At 34.0% G+C, this 18,598-nt stretch overlaps 1 long non-coding RNA gene and 1 pseudogene across 2 annotated transcripts; one reads left to right on the top strand and one right to left on the bottom strand.

The window, feature by feature from the left end:
• Nucleotides 1-10,207: 10,207 nt before the first annotated feature.
• Nucleotides 10,208-12,703, top strand: LOC149558578 (uncharacterized). Its single transcript, XR_016365046.1, has 3 exons — nt 10,208-10,376; nt 11,015-11,096; nt 12,413-12,703. It is a non-coding gene; the product is annotated as an uncharacterized LOC149558578 (long non-coding RNA).
• A 2,135-nt stretch (nt 12,704-14,838) lies between these two features.
• On the bottom strand, nt 14,839-18,389 carry LOC149558577 (protein EDS1-like; annotated as a pseudogene). The gene is made up of 5 exons (XR_016365047.1): nt 18,240-18,389; nt 17,896-18,009; nt 17,335-17,659; nt 16,253-16,966; nt 14,839-15,853 (listed from the first exon to the last, which is right to left on the bottom strand). The product of XR_016365047.1 is annotated as a protein EDS1-like (transcript).
• Between the last annotated feature and the right edge of the window lie 209 nt (nt 18,390-18,598).

The raw sequence follows: 18,598 nt of genomic DNA, 5'->3' as shown, positions 1-18,598 counted from the left end.
GGTAGATTCTTCTTAAAGAGTAGAAGAAATATAAATTTGATTCCTTTTTACCTCAACTTGAATACCTTTGATCCTCCTACAAATGGATTTGAGGGCTTTTTTTGTCCCTTTTCCAACATTAAATACAGGATTGCAACTGAAAGGAGCCCACAACAGAATTTGTATTATTGTCTAGAGGAAGATAAGGAAGAGACAAGAGGAAGTTCAATGATCTTTAATGTTGTAATGAACAATGCCATATGTGGAATGAAGGGCTTGAATGGTAATAAAGGGGACTGTTTGAATTAATGGGGATTTTGAAATGGTTGAAGGATTGAAGCTTGTGTTTGTTTTATCTGTTATGTTGACTCCATCTATTTCTAGCTGTTTGAAGAATGAAAATGAGAGAGTGAAACATGGAAGCATGAGGAGGAGAATGTCTATTTCTAACTGTTTAAAGGAGCCCAACTCCTCAAAAATGCCTATTTTAATCTATTACATCCAGAAACTACAAAATATCTATTCTTTGGCTTCAAATATAATATATAATGTGTCAACACATAGTTGGCTCAATTTTGTTTGGATCTATGGATATAAGAGCCATTAGAGCCTGCCATGTAATATATGAAGCTTGTAAATGATAGATATAAAGTTTAGAACTTAATAATAACTATGACCTTCACAAATTTTCTAAGATAATAATAATATATCAGGAACAAAAAGATATTTTCTTATTTAATTGAAACTATAATTTCTATCCAAAAGGCCAAGTCTATTTACAAAAGAATAACTATCAAACAAATTCATATATACATACACTACCTATGAAGTGATGAGAGACCATCAATAGTCCAACAAAATGTTTGTACCAGGCCTTATTATAGAGAATATGGTTTTATTAAATCTCTTTAATTAATGATTTGGTTTTCAACTTGCAACAATAACGTCAACAAGCATATAGTACCAAAAAATGAAATACCAACTTCGCCATGACAATATAATTTATTGCATGAATGAATGAATGAACCCACTTGAACTAATTTGGGGATTTCAATCTTCCTACAACTCCAAGCTTCCTTTCGTTCAAAAGCCTTTATATTTACAAACAGAGACTTATCTTGAATAGAGGATCATTGGGTGAATCAGAGCCAAGAATAGTTTGGCATTGAATTGAAGTCCAAGTGACGAAAAATCAAGTGAGAAATGGGTCAAAGAAAGAGTAGAAACACCCATGATTTCTTCATGTTGATAATATCAAGTCTTAGGCCCATGTTCAAAGCATTGAAATGCTTCTACCTCAAAATGATGGAATGTATGAAAAATGCTTTCTTTATACATGGAGGAAAAGTAATGTGAATAAAAGGTAAAATTAGTATAACTAGTACAGTTCGAGTACAAAACACTATTTTTCTTATTAAAATGAGAATCTTCTAGTAAATTATGTATGCAATTGAAAATGAATCAGAACCATCACATATATAATTAACTTTTCGAAGAAAAATATTCCCACCATCACAGAGAACACATACACAGAACAAGAATATAATTCTGGAAGTACATAATATTCATATTATGCTCAAGAAGAATAATCTTTCAACTTGTATATGACTGATTACAAGTTGTAGTCCATATGTATTTTAATGGTACCATGAATTGAGCTTCGTGTATATCTAAAAAACTATTAAAAAGTAAATTTAGCATCACAATAGCTAGAAGAAAACCCACAAAGAAAAAGGTATTTATAAATATGCTTGGCCACATTATCCAATATCTGTGAAATAGCAGCAAAGTTTCCAGTTGCTTCCTTCGATTTTTACCTATTCAACAAATAGAACATAATGCTACAAACTCTGCTCAATAGCTAATATCTTCACAGATTTTATGGAGCAACTAATAGATAATGAAAGAACACATTAAAAATAATCAGAACACTCCAACAAAAGGTTTACTATTACAATCACAACTGTTCCAATAGTGAAACAGCAACAGTGAAGATTAACAGCAATGGAAGGCAGATGAAGAGCAAATAACACTTGTCAGCTAATATATGGCATGTTGTCATACAAGGATGTTACATGTATTGGAGTATTAAGTGCAATTTTCTTTTTATATCTGTTAACATTGAAGTTTCCACAAATAAAAAAACTTTCATAAGGACTGAAATTATCTTTATGGAATTTCTAAACAGTATAGCCATCAACCAAAGCTTTAAAAATTGAAGTCAATGGACAAAAATTCTGTAGCAACTATCATTTATTTCTATATTTTAGTAGACATCATACTAAAGGTGCCCCTCTTAATGGAATCCAATTAAGAAAAAAAATACGCAATTCAATACAAAAGTATGACGACGTCTTTCAGCTTGAAAGAAAAAAAAAATTAACATTTAAATGTTTGTTTCGAATAAAACCATTACAATGCTCCAAATTTATATCTAATATAATCTTCCCTCGCTAAGTCTTCCATCTCTAAGAACCAAATAGCTCTTGTTGGTTCTTGCATAAAATTATCAAATGTGACAATTATATTCTATCAACTAATTCCAGGGATGGTTTTCAAAGTAGCAAACAAATTTGCAACATCTTTCTTAGTATCCTCTTTATCAAATTTGATGGTGTGACTTATTGATTCCCTCTCGTATCTCATGGATTTTTTCAAATATTACATCCAAAGAAATGGCCACGCTTGCCTTCCATCTCTTTGGCCTCCTTGACATTGATGGGGAAGGATTGTTTCTAGTGGCTGTAGTTGAGTAATTTCACCGAATGTAATCTTCATCTAATTCATCAACCACATTCAGAGGTGTATTAATTTCCTCATCATCACCAAGATAAACAACCTCATCAAAGAGGTTACCATCTTCAACATCTTGTGCCGTTGCAGCTACATTTCCTTCTGCCATGTCATTTCCCACAATGACTGCTAGATCATTAAAATAGGTGAATGGCTGCCTACTATACACTTTTGCAATCCTGAATTCATTTCTCTACACATTGGAAAAATTAAATAATTAGATATTTGTTTGATATTAGAACAAGACACAACTTTGAAGAGGATGTTACCTCCAAAAGTTCATCCCATACACTATCATTGGCATCCATGCACTGTGTTGTCTCATTCCAAGCAAACCTGCTTGTATTGCACAACTCCTTCATAACTCTATCCACCAACTTCTATGCTTTCAACTTATTTTTAGAGTTCTCTCTTCCAAGATTCAACTTTTAACTCTTCATTGAATCTCCTCTCTATCGCTATCCACACTTCTTTCCTAAAACCTCCTTCACCTTTCCTTCCTAGAGTAACTTGCTCAAGGAGCAAGTCCAAAAGTTTTCGCTCCATATCTCTGGTCCACACCACTTTTGGACTTTGAGAAGAACTAGCAATGGAGGTAGAAATGGGAGGAGCAATGAGGGTAGCAACAAATGTAGAAATGGGGGGTATACGAACATCCTCATGTATGCTCGTCAATAGATTTGTGAAAGACATTTTCACCTTTGAAATAAGCAGCTGTTATTTTGCTACAAAACTTGTAATAAGTAATGAGTTGTTAGTAATAAACTTGCAACTTGGTTTTAAATCATTTAATCAATAGTTTAAAGCATAACAATAATTTTGATTTGGAATTCATATATCACAGTTTTAAATCACTCAATCAACAATTTGAAAGCATAACAATAATTTTGATTGGCAATTCCTCAATCACATTTTAAAATCAATTAATCAACAATATAAAGCATAACAATAATTATGATTCACAATTCCTAAATCACGCTTTAAAATCACTTAATCCACAGTTTAAAGCATAACAATAATTATGTTTCACAATTCCTAAATCACAATTTTAAATCACTTAAAATCAACAATTTAAAGCATAACAATAATTATGATTCACAATTCCTAAATTACAGTTTCAAATCACTTAATCAACAATTTAAAGCATAAAAATAATTATGTTTTGGAATTCATGAATCAACAGTCTATACAAAATGTCAATTTGAGTATTGTAGGGTATGTGCAGGATCATGGTGTGCCAAAAAGTGGCGATCTGAAAAATATGTAGTTCTGAAATGCCTCAAAGAATTTCAAAATCTATTCCAACTTTTTTCCCACCCATCCTAATACTAAATGAAAACAATTAATACCTTTATAATTCCTACTATATCTTTCGATGCCAACCTTAGATGGTCATCTTTAAAACATCTCGAAAATGTGTTTTTGGCATGTTTCTATGTGTTTTTTACTTCAAGCATGTAGCTGATGACTTTTTTTAAACCAAAATTTGATGTAATGAAAAGGGTTTCTTAAGAATGTTATTAGCTTTTCATAAATGTAAGGTTTGTCAAATTACGAGTTGAGTAAGTAATTATTACTTATTTTCTAATGGAGTTAGCTACAAATTGCTGATTGACATATTGGTTGAAAAATAGCTATAACTTTCAAACCATATAAGATTTGTGAAATCCAAAAGATGCGTCACATTCTATGCTTCGACTAATATAAGAAAAAAAGAAAAAAAAAACTTAATTTTGATTTTTTTTGAACTAGTTAAGGTGGTCAGACACAGGAGTTTTTTAATTCTGCAAATAGTATAGTAGAAAAATCATAATTAATTATTTATTTGGAATAAAAATTCCCAAAAATATGTGTCACATCCAAGCATGAGTCTAATTTTTATATCTAAAATTATATTTAAAAATATTATTATTTGATTATGATTAAGGTGGTCAGACATACACCTACTTTTTATTTTCGCCCTGAAATTTTTGTAGTATTGCATTGAAATCCAAAATTTTGACCAATCAAATATTTTTTTCTCTAGATAAGGCCTTATAGTTTAGAAACTAGATTCAATTTCCTATAGATTATTTTCTTACAACTTTTTGATATAAAGTCTAGAACCACTTTAAAATTATGTGTCAAGTTGACATAACCCTGATTTGATGGTTTTTCACTGCCACTTAAGGCCATAGTTTGGTACACCATGATCCTGCACATACCCTGTAGTTGTTCAAAAGTGAGGAAAAAAGTATAAATTCAAGTAAAAAGAACAACTAATGTCGATACAATACAACTAATGTTGAGATCTATAGTCCTCCCACATCCTTCCTACTATTTCATCTCAAAAATTTCCCCAATCATCTCTATCTCATTGAGTCATTCCATAAGTTTCAAGAATTAGCACATTTGTCCCATCACGATCATCATCCTCTTCAATTTCTATATTGGGTGGAACACCATCCTCTATTGTAATGAAATTGTGTAGTATGCAACAAGCTAACACAGTCTTTGTTTGACTCACGATACTATAGGATGTCGCATACCTCAAGATAGGAAAGTGTTGCTTCAAAATACCAAATGTGCACTCAATCACATTCCTAAGAGAGGAGTGTCGATCGTTAAATAGCTCATTCGCACTATTGATTGGGTTTTCTCTGGAAAACTCTTTTAGGTGGTAGCACATACACCAATATGGGGCAAGAAATCCAAGAACATTTGGATAGCCAACATCAACTAAATAGAACTTTCCTATACAAAGGAAAAAGAATATTATAGATTAAAAATTGTATAAAAATTATGGTTGAAAATAGTGGCGATATAATCATTAAAATTATGATTTAATATATCTAGGGGAACTAGTAGTGGATCCACTCTTGAAAGAGCTGAAGCAAGAACACAACTATCTGCAGCTGACCCTTCCCAACAAACAAGAACATATTGAAACTTGTAGTCAAACAAACAAACACCCATTACATAATGTGACAGGTTTCCTATTTTATCATGATATTTTGTTTGGTTTTCCACCTCAACGATAACTGGTATATGGGTTCCATCAATTGCTCCAATGCAATCCTAGTGTAAGAAATATTATTTTTATATATGTAGCAATAGACTCGAGCAACAAAATACATGACAATATGAGATTTACCTTGAAATATGGATTGAAACGACCCTTCCCTATAATTTCTAGAGGAGTGTTTGGAGAAGGGGGCAAAAAGTAACTGGTATGGAGCGATATGATAGCATTCAAGACCTTGTGGAAGTAGCAACTCACTGTCTCTCCTGAGTGACCAAAGTTATGGCCAATCTTACGATTCCTTAGATTGTGACCAACAGTATGTAAGAACATAACTAGTTGTTCTTCCAATTTCATGTTTATTGTATTTTTGATGCTCCCTTTCTCCCTTAGAATATTGGCAAGTTTGAAGAATGATCCTCTACTCATGCGTATTTCATCATGGCAATCTGCCTCATTGAAATATATAATACGTTTATAAAAAGGATAGGCAGCCCTTCTTCACTTGCCCTTGTGTCTTCTAGCATCTTCTGATTCTACCACTGTGAATACTACTTGGACTGTAAGCAAAATGGAAAGTACGCGCAAGAGCGTGATCTTCCTAACAATGCTTCTGTAAACTTGTATATCATTAGTAAGATCATCCAATGCCCTATAACATTTTAATGGAGTTATCAATTGATATTCCCATATAATTTGTACGTGGTATTAAAAACATTACTGCAGAGTTATTACAAGGAAAAGAACAAATAAATTGTCAATAATGTCAATAGTTTCAAAATCAATTATGTCGACGAGAAAGTGTAAATCTACCATTACAAATTGCAATAAAGAATATTTCTTCACATCATTCCTCTGCTACTGTTGGCATGCCTTTCGGATGAAGGTAGGTTGTTTTCGTGAATTATATTTTTCACTGTCCATTAATGCCTTTTGAATATTGTAGTGTGTAGCATACTAGTAATCACAATGTAATTTATCATTCATATACATTGTAAACTTCAAAGACTATTAACATATTGGGTGAGTTAATGAGAGTATGTTCATTCATATAGATAGCAATGCAAATGTGATTTCTCTGTCTTGCCATGGATAGATACTATGATATTCGAGTTGTGTTTTGGTTGTGGGTAGTGGTTATAAAATTTGACCCTACTATAAGGACTAAGATGCAGAAGTTTTTTTCCTACACTAATTTGTTTAATAGAACTGATTTGTTGTTTTTTAGGCCATGGATACCGGTAGTGGAAATAATGATTTTGATAGTGTTCTTGATAGTGGTAATAATAGTGCTAGTTCTAGGTTGTGCTATGCATTTATCCTATACCTTACTCTGAAACGTAAGGAAAGGATAATGAAAGGGAAATATGTGATTTGAGTGCAGGTAAGAGAGATTGTATAATCTTTGTTACTCCATTTTTTTACAACATGGTCCATAACAATATTTGATTCTAAATTTTCTTAGTAGTAATCCCATTAATGCCCCTCCTTTGTTTTTGTTTCTGGAATCGATTGCAATATTGATTGAATATTTTTGGTGAATGCACAGAGGTTATAGTTGCAATGTGGATGTCCTATTATGCTATTCCTTTGTCCTGCAAGCATTTTTTATATGTTCTGTGCTTATGCATAATAGTAATATCAACGATGAAGCAGGTTCTGTTCAAGAAAATGTTGGGCCGATCAACCATGTTAAGGAGCCAGAGCTTGCAAACATCATAATGGGAAGCGAAGAGGAGTTACTAGGAACTTTCTTAGTGTATAATCACTGAAGCTCGCATCAGCTCAAGTAAGCACAGCATAAAGTAAACTAGAATAATGCGATGAAGGAGGAGGTCAAACAACTTTTCAATAAAGGAAAGAAACCTGACATGAAAAGAACAAGGTTGAAGAAAAAATCTTTTCATAGGAAGGCTAGGGTTCTTGATTCCCATTGATGTTTTTCAGGGCACTTGATTTTGGGAGCTATTTGTCACACTTTTCCCTTTCTCCATTGAGCTTTTTCTCCCCACTTTCTATAGGTATTTGTGATAAAGTAGTGAATTTTGTATTATTGAGGACCTGTGGTGGAATCATGAGCAAAAAATTTTTCTAGGATTTTTTATATCATAGCTTTTGGTATGAATATTACATTCATGTAAGGGGAGAGTAAAGTATAATAAGAAAGAATAATAGGATGTAAACGATGCTAGTAGGAACTCTAGAAAATTGGTAGTAGTTCCAATTCACCTTCTTGGTGATAATAAGGTACATCGATGATAGCATTGTAAATCTCTGTACATTTTTGTTGGGTTTGTATTTCAGTCTCATCTATATCTTATCTTTATATATTCTATTTGCAAGCATTTTTCTAATTGGTGTCCATGCCTCCTGGAGTCATTTGTTATTCATGCACACAATGTTACATACTCAAAACTACAAACATCTAATTTTTACTTAATGATGTATAAGCTAGTCTTTTCCCACTAGTGTGATGATGTAAGATGTTTACAATATTCCCAACATTAATCACACTTGAATTATAGCAATTAAGTTAAAGCAAAGAAAAAACATGCCAATTTTATAGGCTTTTGAAATTGGTCTTTATCTTTAAGACATAGACCACTACAAGGATTCATTATCTCTAGGTCAAGTATGGCAGGGAAGAAGCAGGACTACTGATTTTGATAATGGTGGCAAACTCTCTTTTTGTTTGAAGTAACGATTATCCATGGAGATAAAATGCATCTTTCAGGTAGAGTAAGTTTGAGAAAGTTGCCCATCAATAGAGGTACTACTATTGTTTCAAGGACTGCAAAACCTCTATCTGCTTAGTAGCTTCTAAATTTTCACTCAATCAATACATTTTACTTTATAAGAACAGCTTTGCAGTTGCCTAGTACCATCATAGTCTATATGACAATTCCCATCTTAAAAGAACACTTCACTTATCAGGGATTATTTGAGTTTCCAACGCTCCCAAAGAGAACAAATGCTAAACTATCAGCCATTCAAAATGTGGTGAAATATTCCTTACTACGAGCTATACTAGGACTGTGGCACAGAGTGGAGTCTTAATTCAAGGATCACCCATAAATAAAACATTTTCCTTTGAAAGTGAACTATATTATAATTTATTGTTGTGCTACGCATATTCTTAGCTTTGTTTGAGTTTTAATGGCTTCCACTTCAAAATATATATTTGATTTGTGATTATTAAACTACCAGTCCAAAGGCCTTTATTTGAGTTCTAATGGCTTGCACTTCAAAGTATATATTTGATTTGTGATTATTAAACTACTAATCCAAAGGCGAGGATAGCATGCCGAGGCAATGAAAGAGGAGTCATATAGAAACCTAGTATTAGGCTTTGAGGAATTAAGTTGAGAAAAGTCTCAATAAAGAGAAGATAATCATTTGGGATAGTCAAGCCCGCATTGTGGGTTTCTACGCAGGGATGCTATAGACAGGATGCTAACACTATTGATGCTTGGGGTTTGTAGTCTACTGTATCACAAAACCACCAACACTTTTATATTCTTCTTTGTACTGAACATTCTCTATACTTCTTATATACTCTTCAAATATGAATAATCCTCTCAAACATGCCAAATCCACTTTAGAAATTTGTGTGACACTCGTACTTTAGAATATTCAAAACCTAAACTTTTACACACAACTAAATCTAGACATCGAAACCCTCAGAAGTGGAACTGAAGAAAAATACATAATTAAAATACATGGAAACCAGTACAGACACCAATTTGGCATATAAAGCCTACATGGAAATCATATTTGAAAACACCCATCTCAAAATTCTTCACACCGATATCTAATATATTTTTAAAACCCATTTTCTATTAACACGAGCCCGAAAGAATAAAAACCTCAAAAGCAAAATGTACCAGAGGACCGCCAATTCAGGTAGGATGAAAACCAAAGTACCTCCTGAGAGCCTCTGCAAAACCCTAAAAAAAAATGCAAATATGAGAACCCTTCTGAAAACCATACCAAAATAGCACAAATGTATTGCACGCATACCTTAAAAAAAATGGAGGGTCACAACTTTGCCTAAAGATAAAAATGGAAAGTGGAGGATCGCAACTTTGCCTGAGATAAAAATGGAGGATCGTAGGTTTGCTTGATACAAAAGATGACACTGACACATGCGACGGACGTGAGCGGCAAAAAGAAAATGTGAACCGTGGACCCGAAATTTTTTTTTTTCAACAAAGTAAATATGGAATAGGAATAAGTATTCCTATTCCACCTCTTCAGGGGGAATTGCGCATGCCAAGTTTTTGGGCAAAATTGGAATACTTATTCCTCTTGTATTCCTATTCACATTTGACCTTTGTTGCACCCAAACGGGAAATACAATTTTATAAATACCTATTTCGTTTGTATTCTAGTCGCCAAATAGGCCCTTAGTTCCTTCCTCTACCCTACAAATGAAAAAAGCCAATCAAACACAGAAAAGAAAATAAATGAAAAAGAAGACGACCATAATTTAATATGAGTTGGACTATGTAGCAGCGTATGACAACAAACTTTTATAATCAATGCATGATGGTGCCATGGCTGCCAAGAAAAGCGAAAGATGCAGGGTATCTTGTGTAAACTTGTAAGTACAGAAACCATCTCGATCTCGTGAATGCCTTCACTAGGATTCGACTATTTTGGGGGCTTTTTTTGGCTTTCTCAGAGGACACATCTGTAATTGGTGATGATAAATAAATTTTTGGCTGTGTACACAAATGCATGCAAAATATAGAACAATATTTATCCTAATTGACCAAGAATACCTATTTATTCTAATAGATTTCTAAAATCACACAGGGCATTTCAAATGGGAAACGCCCTTTGATTTGACTGTCAAACTCTATTTCAAAACCTCCATTTTGCATAGGGTGAAAGCTAGTTGGGGATGGTCTCCCCACCGGCAAATGCAAATGCCCATTTCTATGTTTCTATAAGCTCCTCCCTCATATTTACTCTATTCCAATGTTGTTTTAATGGCTACGGAGAAGTGTTGCAGTAATGCCTTCAATAATTTAGACTTTCTCCTCAAATTCATGTCATGGTTGTGGTCTGTGGATGACTGCTTGATACACCAAAAAATCATGGAAAAACTGCTCAAAATGATGTTCTTCAAAGGCAGGATGAATGTGCTTTAATTGCTCTATTTTTTGGTACTTTCCTTCAATTCATTCATCCATTGGAGTAATGGAAGCCTGATTCTGAATATTCTATGTGAAGCAGTTACTGTTGTGGAGAGCGCCACCAGAGTATTGGAAGTGTTGGGGTCAATGAGGATGAGCTTCTTGATGTTGATTCTAACAATGTAAGCATAAATTTCCTAGCAACGTAACAGTTTTTGGAAGAGATTGTGTTGGAGTTTTTGCATCAATGTTTCAGATCATGCTATGTGATCCATCATCAGGACAAAAGAGAGTTGAAGGATAAATTTTTTCCTTATGATGGATCACAGAGTGTGAACCAAAATGTTGATGCAAAAACTCCAACACAATCTCTTCCAGAAACTATTACTTACTACATGATGCATTGTGGAAAATTGATGTCTTTAAATAACCATTTTTAGCTAGACTGGGGCAATGAAGCTATTCTCATTATACCAATTATCAAAAACTTGCAGACATTCTACTGAACTCCAAAACCATTATTATGGTAATTTAACATGTTCTATATCTGTTAATGTTAATGCTGTTGTAGCTGTAGCTCTTAGTGTAATTTAATTACAGATATGGAATGTAAGAGAAAATTTTCTTCAAGCCTTTGTTTGTTTTAACATTATATCTACATGTCTATCAGTCTGTTATTTCTTTCATCAGTTGGATGATTGGTAAGGTTTTTTAGCTGATTAGCTCTTTCATAGTTTTTCCCTCACTATTTCTGTGAAGATTTTGATGTTGTATACCACAGTTCTCTAAAGCCTTGTCACCTAATCTGTTTAAATCCTAATCCACCTCCAGTAAGCAGCCATGTATAGGTCCATTTTCTCAAACCAGAAGATGCACTAGTCCAAAATCTTCAGTCAGGTAATCCTGATTGTTTTCTTCTTTGAAGTAAATTCTTTTATTTTTTCTTCGATGTCTCCAAATTCTTAAATACTGTGCACAACCTGGCATTAAAAGGAACACTGATTGCCAAGGCTCAACTAAGAAATTCTTGATATTTCCACTTTGCTTTTTGTCTTGTGGTTCGATCTCAAATTTTGATCTTCCTTTCATTTGGATCCCACATCATATCCTTCATTCATGGAGATTTAACCTTCCAGGACATATGTTTATAATGACAATTGTTCAAGTGCGGGCTAAAAAGATAGGGAATGATTGACTTGTACATACTCCAGAGGATGTTTTGTTTATCAGCCATTAATTTTCCTCAAGGGCTGCACAATGACCTTTTCCCTACAAATTTAAAAACTAGAGGACTACAAAACATTCTTTCCTAGCTGGACTATATTTAAGCTGTTGATTCACAAGTTCAATAATAATCTGTAATTCTTGTTTTGATCAGTTTTGAAGTCCTTAATTTAAAAACTCCTTTATTCATGCACCCACAAATATTAATATTTTTTTTCCAATGGACAGAACAAGGGAATTTTGATCTTATTCTCTCTCCTGGTTTCTCTTGCAGGACCTCCAGGTGAGTCTGATTATCACAGACTACTATATGCCAGGAATGTAAAAAGATCTGTGTTCATTTTGATTGCTTCAAACTTAATTGCTCATGTAGTAAACACCAGTTGTGATGATGTCTTCTGAAGAAGCATCTCAGCTGATTAAAAGATAAATGGGCTAATCCATGGGCAAACACTAATTAAATAACTCATTTGGAAAGTGATTCAAGAATCTCATTATAAAGCTATTTTAAAATGCATAACCATTACATTATATCTCAATATTTAAAATTTTTATTTACTATATCTACAGATGTCTTGATGAACGAGAAGAGGATTTTATGATGAAGCCTCAGCAGATCTTAGATATTAAGAAATTGAAAACTCATGTAAAACCATCAAGGTCATTTTTAAGTTCAGCATTGCTTTCAGGCTGCAGTCGATGCCTGATATCCTTCATCTCATCCAGTAGCAATTTCAGGTACCTCCAGCTCCCCAACCTGTAGTCTGCATGCCTTGTTGAGGTTCAGCTATTCATGTAGCTCCTCCAACGCCACTTCCACCATCTCTAATGAACTCTGCACGTCCGGTGCCATAGAGACACAAGAATGGACTCCACTCCCATTGATACTCCTAATAGAAATAACACCACTCCCACACTTTGCAAGAGGGGAATCCCTGATTCTTCCTTGTAAATTTTTGAGCAAGGGAAACAAATAGCACACATTAGGGTTTCGCACAAAAGAAAAGACAGTTGAATTGACATTTGATAGATGGTGGCATAGGTGATGTAAATAAGCCTGAAGAGCCAACGGAGTTGAGAAATAAAAGAACAAACACAGTATATCCTATGGTAGACCATTGCCTCAACACAACTATCCTCCCTTGATACCACAAATCAGCTCCTGCATCTCATACAAGAAAATGTTTCTTCGAGAGGAGCCATCTTCAAATTTAGCAGACTAGTGAACAAAAAAAATAGAATATCAACAATGATCTGGTTATTTTGTAATGATACCCATAAGATGTACACTCAACAAAATGAGATAAAAAATTATCCTCAACAAAATGAGACAAATTGAGTAGCTTTTTAGCCTTCCACATTTCCCTAGTCCATATAATGAAAAAAGCATCCAGGGGTAATGAGAGAGCCACCGCACAGGAACTAGGTTTACAAACATCCTACAATATGAATGTTGATAAAAATAAAACTCCAAAAAACAAAATTCTACCCCAAGAGAAATTAGATCCTGAATCTGAATTCCCAGCTCCTCCCAAAGATGGATGTCAGCCATTTAGTGCTATTTCAAACAAATGTCTACTTACTCTGGAATTCTTGCATTTTTTCAGAATCCATTTCTGAAAGCAACTGGGTATAGCCAATAATAATATGTATTCAATGATGGTACAATAAGATGCTAAAGATTTGTATGTTCTAGGAACATAAACAAATAGGGCCTCTGCAAATTTGAGTTTGCAAAATGAAGACTGCTTCAACTAGTAAAGCAACAAAATGTAAATTTCAGTCTGGATGAGTTCTCTAACTTTCCAGCTAACTTGGTGATTATTGGGACCAATATATGAACACATAAATCTAGTCCATTTATCATTTAACAATATAGCCATTTATGAAAATAAAACTTACATCTACTTTTAGAGGTGCACCCACAACTTGCAGATAACGTATCTATGATAGGATTACCAATTACAAGCTCAGAGAAGAATAAGTAAGCATACCTTTAAGTCCAAATACAGACTTGATTTCCTCAGTGAATAGGAAGTTGAATGCAAAGTCAGGGCACCACCTTTGTTTGATGTGATAAGGGAATATAAGTGGATGCCCTTCACATAAATATAACATGCAAAGGCCACATCTTTTAATCTGCACAGGCAACTCAGAAGCAACATGTCATCTTCCATTGCCACCAGCTTTTTTTTTGCCCAATTTTTTGTAGGAAAATAAAAAAGATTGCAAGGAAAAATCAGCTTGGCCAATGGAAAAAGAGGAATTTTTAATAGAGATCCATTTAATTAGAAATATAAACAGATACCATAGTCTAAAGGAAAAATTTTGTTGTTTTCATGATTTTCAAAACAGAGACTATTCCCAAAAAGTGACCTGAAAACATTAGTCCCAGTCCCTGCCTAAGACAGCAGGGACTAGGAACAGCATAAAGATGAATGTAGATACAAGGTACAAGATAATCTTAGTGTGTCTTTAAATTCTCTTCAGAAAACATAAGTGGCATAATGAAGTATACGTTACGAATCAGAAACAGATTTATAAAGATGAATGAAGATAAAAGGCGAATATTTATATATTTCTAAATTCACATAAATCAGATATATAATTATCTCCAACCTTTCCTTAATGAGCAATTTTAGTCCTACAACAGACTAGATAATAAGACAAGGTTGGAGTAAGAACTTTGAAAGAACATCATCACAGACAAATTCATTTTCCATATCTATTATTTCAAGTACAATAAACATGTACATAGAGAAGCAACAACTTACAAATCAAATATTTCCAAATTATGGAAATGCAAGATATAAAGATAAGATTTAATAAATAATATCTCACTCGATTGTGTTTCAACAATGCTTTACTTGAAAATTTACTTGAGCCCAGCTACCAAACAAGTGGAACCTGAATATAAGAACTGACACCCCATATGCTATTGGAAAAGTGGTCCTGACTAGATCTCTTCCTCGTAATCTCATTTCTTCCAACTCTCCTTCATCATGCGTTTGTACAAGGGGGAGCTTGATCTCCATTGATACAATTGAACTCAAATTTGGCAATATTGTTGCCACCAAATCATGAAGCTGCTCCCTTCAAAAAAAATCTCTTCAGAAATGCTCCGATCACCAATCTGGCATGCAACGTATATGTCAAAATGTATACATTCTTGCAAAGAGGTACATGGTTCTTCCCCATGTTGGATATTTTTCAAAGCTTTACAAGCCTCTTCTACATGAGCCCAAAAACAAGAGTCCACTTCTAAAACTACAGACAACCATTTCTCAAGAGCTATGTGACGGTGCAGTCGAACCCCTTCTCAAAGATATCTTCTATTTTCCATCTCTATACGATAGTGATATGCAATGTCAAGTGGCTCTAAAAGTATTCTATATGCAGTACCAGCATATACCCATTTCTTTATACTTCAGAAGTCACTAGGCAACACATGCTTCTCTTCCATCTCAACAATCTTATCCCAAAATTCTACCAACTTCGTTCTTGTTAAATTTACATGAAAACCTTTCTCATCATTCTATTTGAAAGCATCATAGTAGGTAGTGTTGTCATCCTTACACCGCATTTTGTATGATTCTAGCTCTTTCATATAACTCTTCATTGAGGTGTCCCACTCAATGTTCAGTTTCTTGATGTCCGTGTCTTGCTCATTTTTCACCTCTCTAGATTTTTTGAGAGCAAATAATGTACATTTGTCCTGCTTATAATCAAAAGTTGCTAATGTCAGTGCCTAAGAAAAAGAAACAACATTACTATGGGGAAAGAAAACAGAGAATTAATAAGCTATGAGAGCTACAACAACCAATTTAGAAATGGAAACACTAACAAATGAATCACATCAGATCTTGATAGATATAGGGATCAGGGTATAATATAACGGCCAGAACCTTAGACAAATTATGTATCTTTGTGCACCATAGCAATTAGAATGTCATTTGGCATGTCCTCAGTGTCTATCAGGTTTGGAAGCTTTTAACCAATCTTTTAAAATGCAATTCAAGAGAGATTTTGATTCATGAGCAGTACAAGAAGCATTTCTATTTTGACTTCACAAAATGAAAAGTACAAAAGCTAAAGCACAATCAGTAAGGATTACCTGAATTCCAATACCAATTTCATCCAATTCAGAAGTTATTCCCATTCCAGGAGAGTTTGAGGCATACTGCCCTGCTGCATTTTGCAAGGCTCTACCGATACCTTCCAACATATGGCCATAATCTATGTGTTCTGAAATGCAGGTAGCTACAATTTTATCGAATGGTAGTCTTTCTAGGCTTTGCGTATTGAAATGCAACATCTCAAGGATAGTTTTAGAGTCCTCAAAACAAGAAACTCCTTTAATTGAACAGAATATATAAATGCGGAAGGGTATAAATGGGCTTCTAAGACCAGATTCTCTAGGGTATTCTTTTTTCATTGTTGATGTAAACTTCTCGATATTCTTAACAAGAATCATGCAAGCTTCAGCAATAGGAAGATGTAGATGAGAATCACTATCAATGCCCATTTTGCTCCACCAGTAAGGAACTATTGCATCTAAAGGCTTGACAATTGATTCATATTGTGCAAGGTTCATCAGAGGAACAATGTCATGCATGCAGACAAAATAATAAAATCTCGCAAACCAGTCCTTGCGCCCAATTGCCTCGTGAATTATGGCATTGCCAACCAAAGGAGCACCAAATGTAGTACAAAAGCAATTCAAATTTCTCTGTCATTTTCCTAGAAGCCAGAGGGTAGCCAGAGCTACAACTGCACCTCCTATGGAATGGCCCACAAATATCACGGCTTGTTCCTTTAAAGCCTGGATCTAATATAACAAGCAAAAAAGAGAGTATCTAATATGATAGGGCTGATATACTATCAATTACATAATTTCTATATTTATTCAAAAGAATGATTACATTTCAACTAAAAATAAAAATTGAACTTCAGCAACCATCAATAATAAACTGACTCTCAGTGACATAAAACTCTTCATTAGATATTACCGCTCCTAACTACATTTACATACATCTATTAATTAAGACCATACATTTATTAATTAAGACAAGAAGGCAGACAAAAATTCATAATAATAAATATGATAAAAGGCTAGTGAGTTGTAAAATTTTAGGAGAGCAGCAGTCTTACATCACTAAATAACCTTATGTTATGTTTAATAGAAGGTATTTTCACCTTGGCTTTGAAATCTGTAATTTTGAGAATATGCAGGAATCTATTAAGAGCTCCCTTGTGAACAAGGGCCGGTTTAGCATCATCACCCTTTAGCTCAGCAGGGAAGATGTTGCAATTCTGGATACTAATGTCTCCATATTTTCTTTCTGGATCTATAAAATCATGTTTATGAAAGGAAGGGAAGGTTACATATGCTACACCTTCATCTTCTATCAAAATAAAACTATCTTCCCCACTTTTGGAAATAATACATATGGCTTCCCAAGCCTTGGGCAGAATCCCTCCATTAACAATCCAAGTTGCAAGCTCCTTGCCAGAACTGAGCCTGTAGCAAGAAATCCACAAACTAGCATGATGTGGGCATTAAAAAGCCAAGATCATATTAAAAGCCCTATTTATTCTTTCACCATTAAACTTGTTTAGACAATAAATAGAAATTATGATGTATTTCTATCAAATGTCATCGCTACACACTAATTTAATGAGATCCACATTCCCATCCAAACTATTCAAAAAAAGAAAAAACTTGTAACCCATAATTGAACTCAAGCTCAAACTTACTTTGGAGGGCTTGCGAGATCCAAATCCATAGCTTGTGAAAGGTCTGGAAAATCTAGCTCTATGGCTTTTGGAGGGTTTCGAATGTGGCTCTTACAGAATTCATATTTTTCCTTCCTGATATTAAAAACCACAAGTATAATTGAGTAAGAAGCGAAAATAAATTGAAAGCAAAAAATCATGCAGAAACGGCAATATTCATTCCCTATAAGACTTTGTTTTTTCCCTTTAACTGCCTGAATCGGTAGAAATCTATTTTTCATCAGCCTAGACCAAAAGCGAAATTAAATTGACAACAAAAAATCATGCAGAAACGAGAGAGGTGCTCTGGAAAAAGATGATCCTACGTGCCAAGACGAAATGGCCAGAAATCTTCTGTTTAGCGCGTTATATTTTCATTTTTCTCATCGACTCTCTCTCCATATATATTACTCGATTATAATAGAGCATGGATATGTCAGCAGCTGCTCCTATGGGCATATTTTAATATTATAGTTTGCTTTTATAAAGTATATTTAACTAATAATAAATAGAATTTAAACAAGGAGTGGTGAGGGTTCGAATTCATCTGCCCCACGGTCACATGGAGGGCATGTTTTTTTTAATGTTCGTTTGTTGTCTTTCCCATTTCAAAATGAAATGTTTGAAAACGTTGACTTGGGAGTACTTAGGAGGCGGAGAAAAATTGAGAATATTAAATAAAAGT

Source organism: Cupressus sempervirens, chromosome 5 (genome assembly GCF_028749045.1).
Source record: "Cupressus sempervirens isolate cs-2001-9-10 chromosome 5, ASM2874904v1, whole genome shotgun sequence".
In the NCBI taxonomy this organism is placed as follows: Eukaryota; Viridiplantae; Streptophyta; class Pinopsida; order Cupressales; family Cupressaceae; genus Cupressus; species Cupressus sempervirens.
Note: the sequence above shows the minus strand (reverse complement) of the source record. Positions and strands in the feature narration are given on the sequence as shown.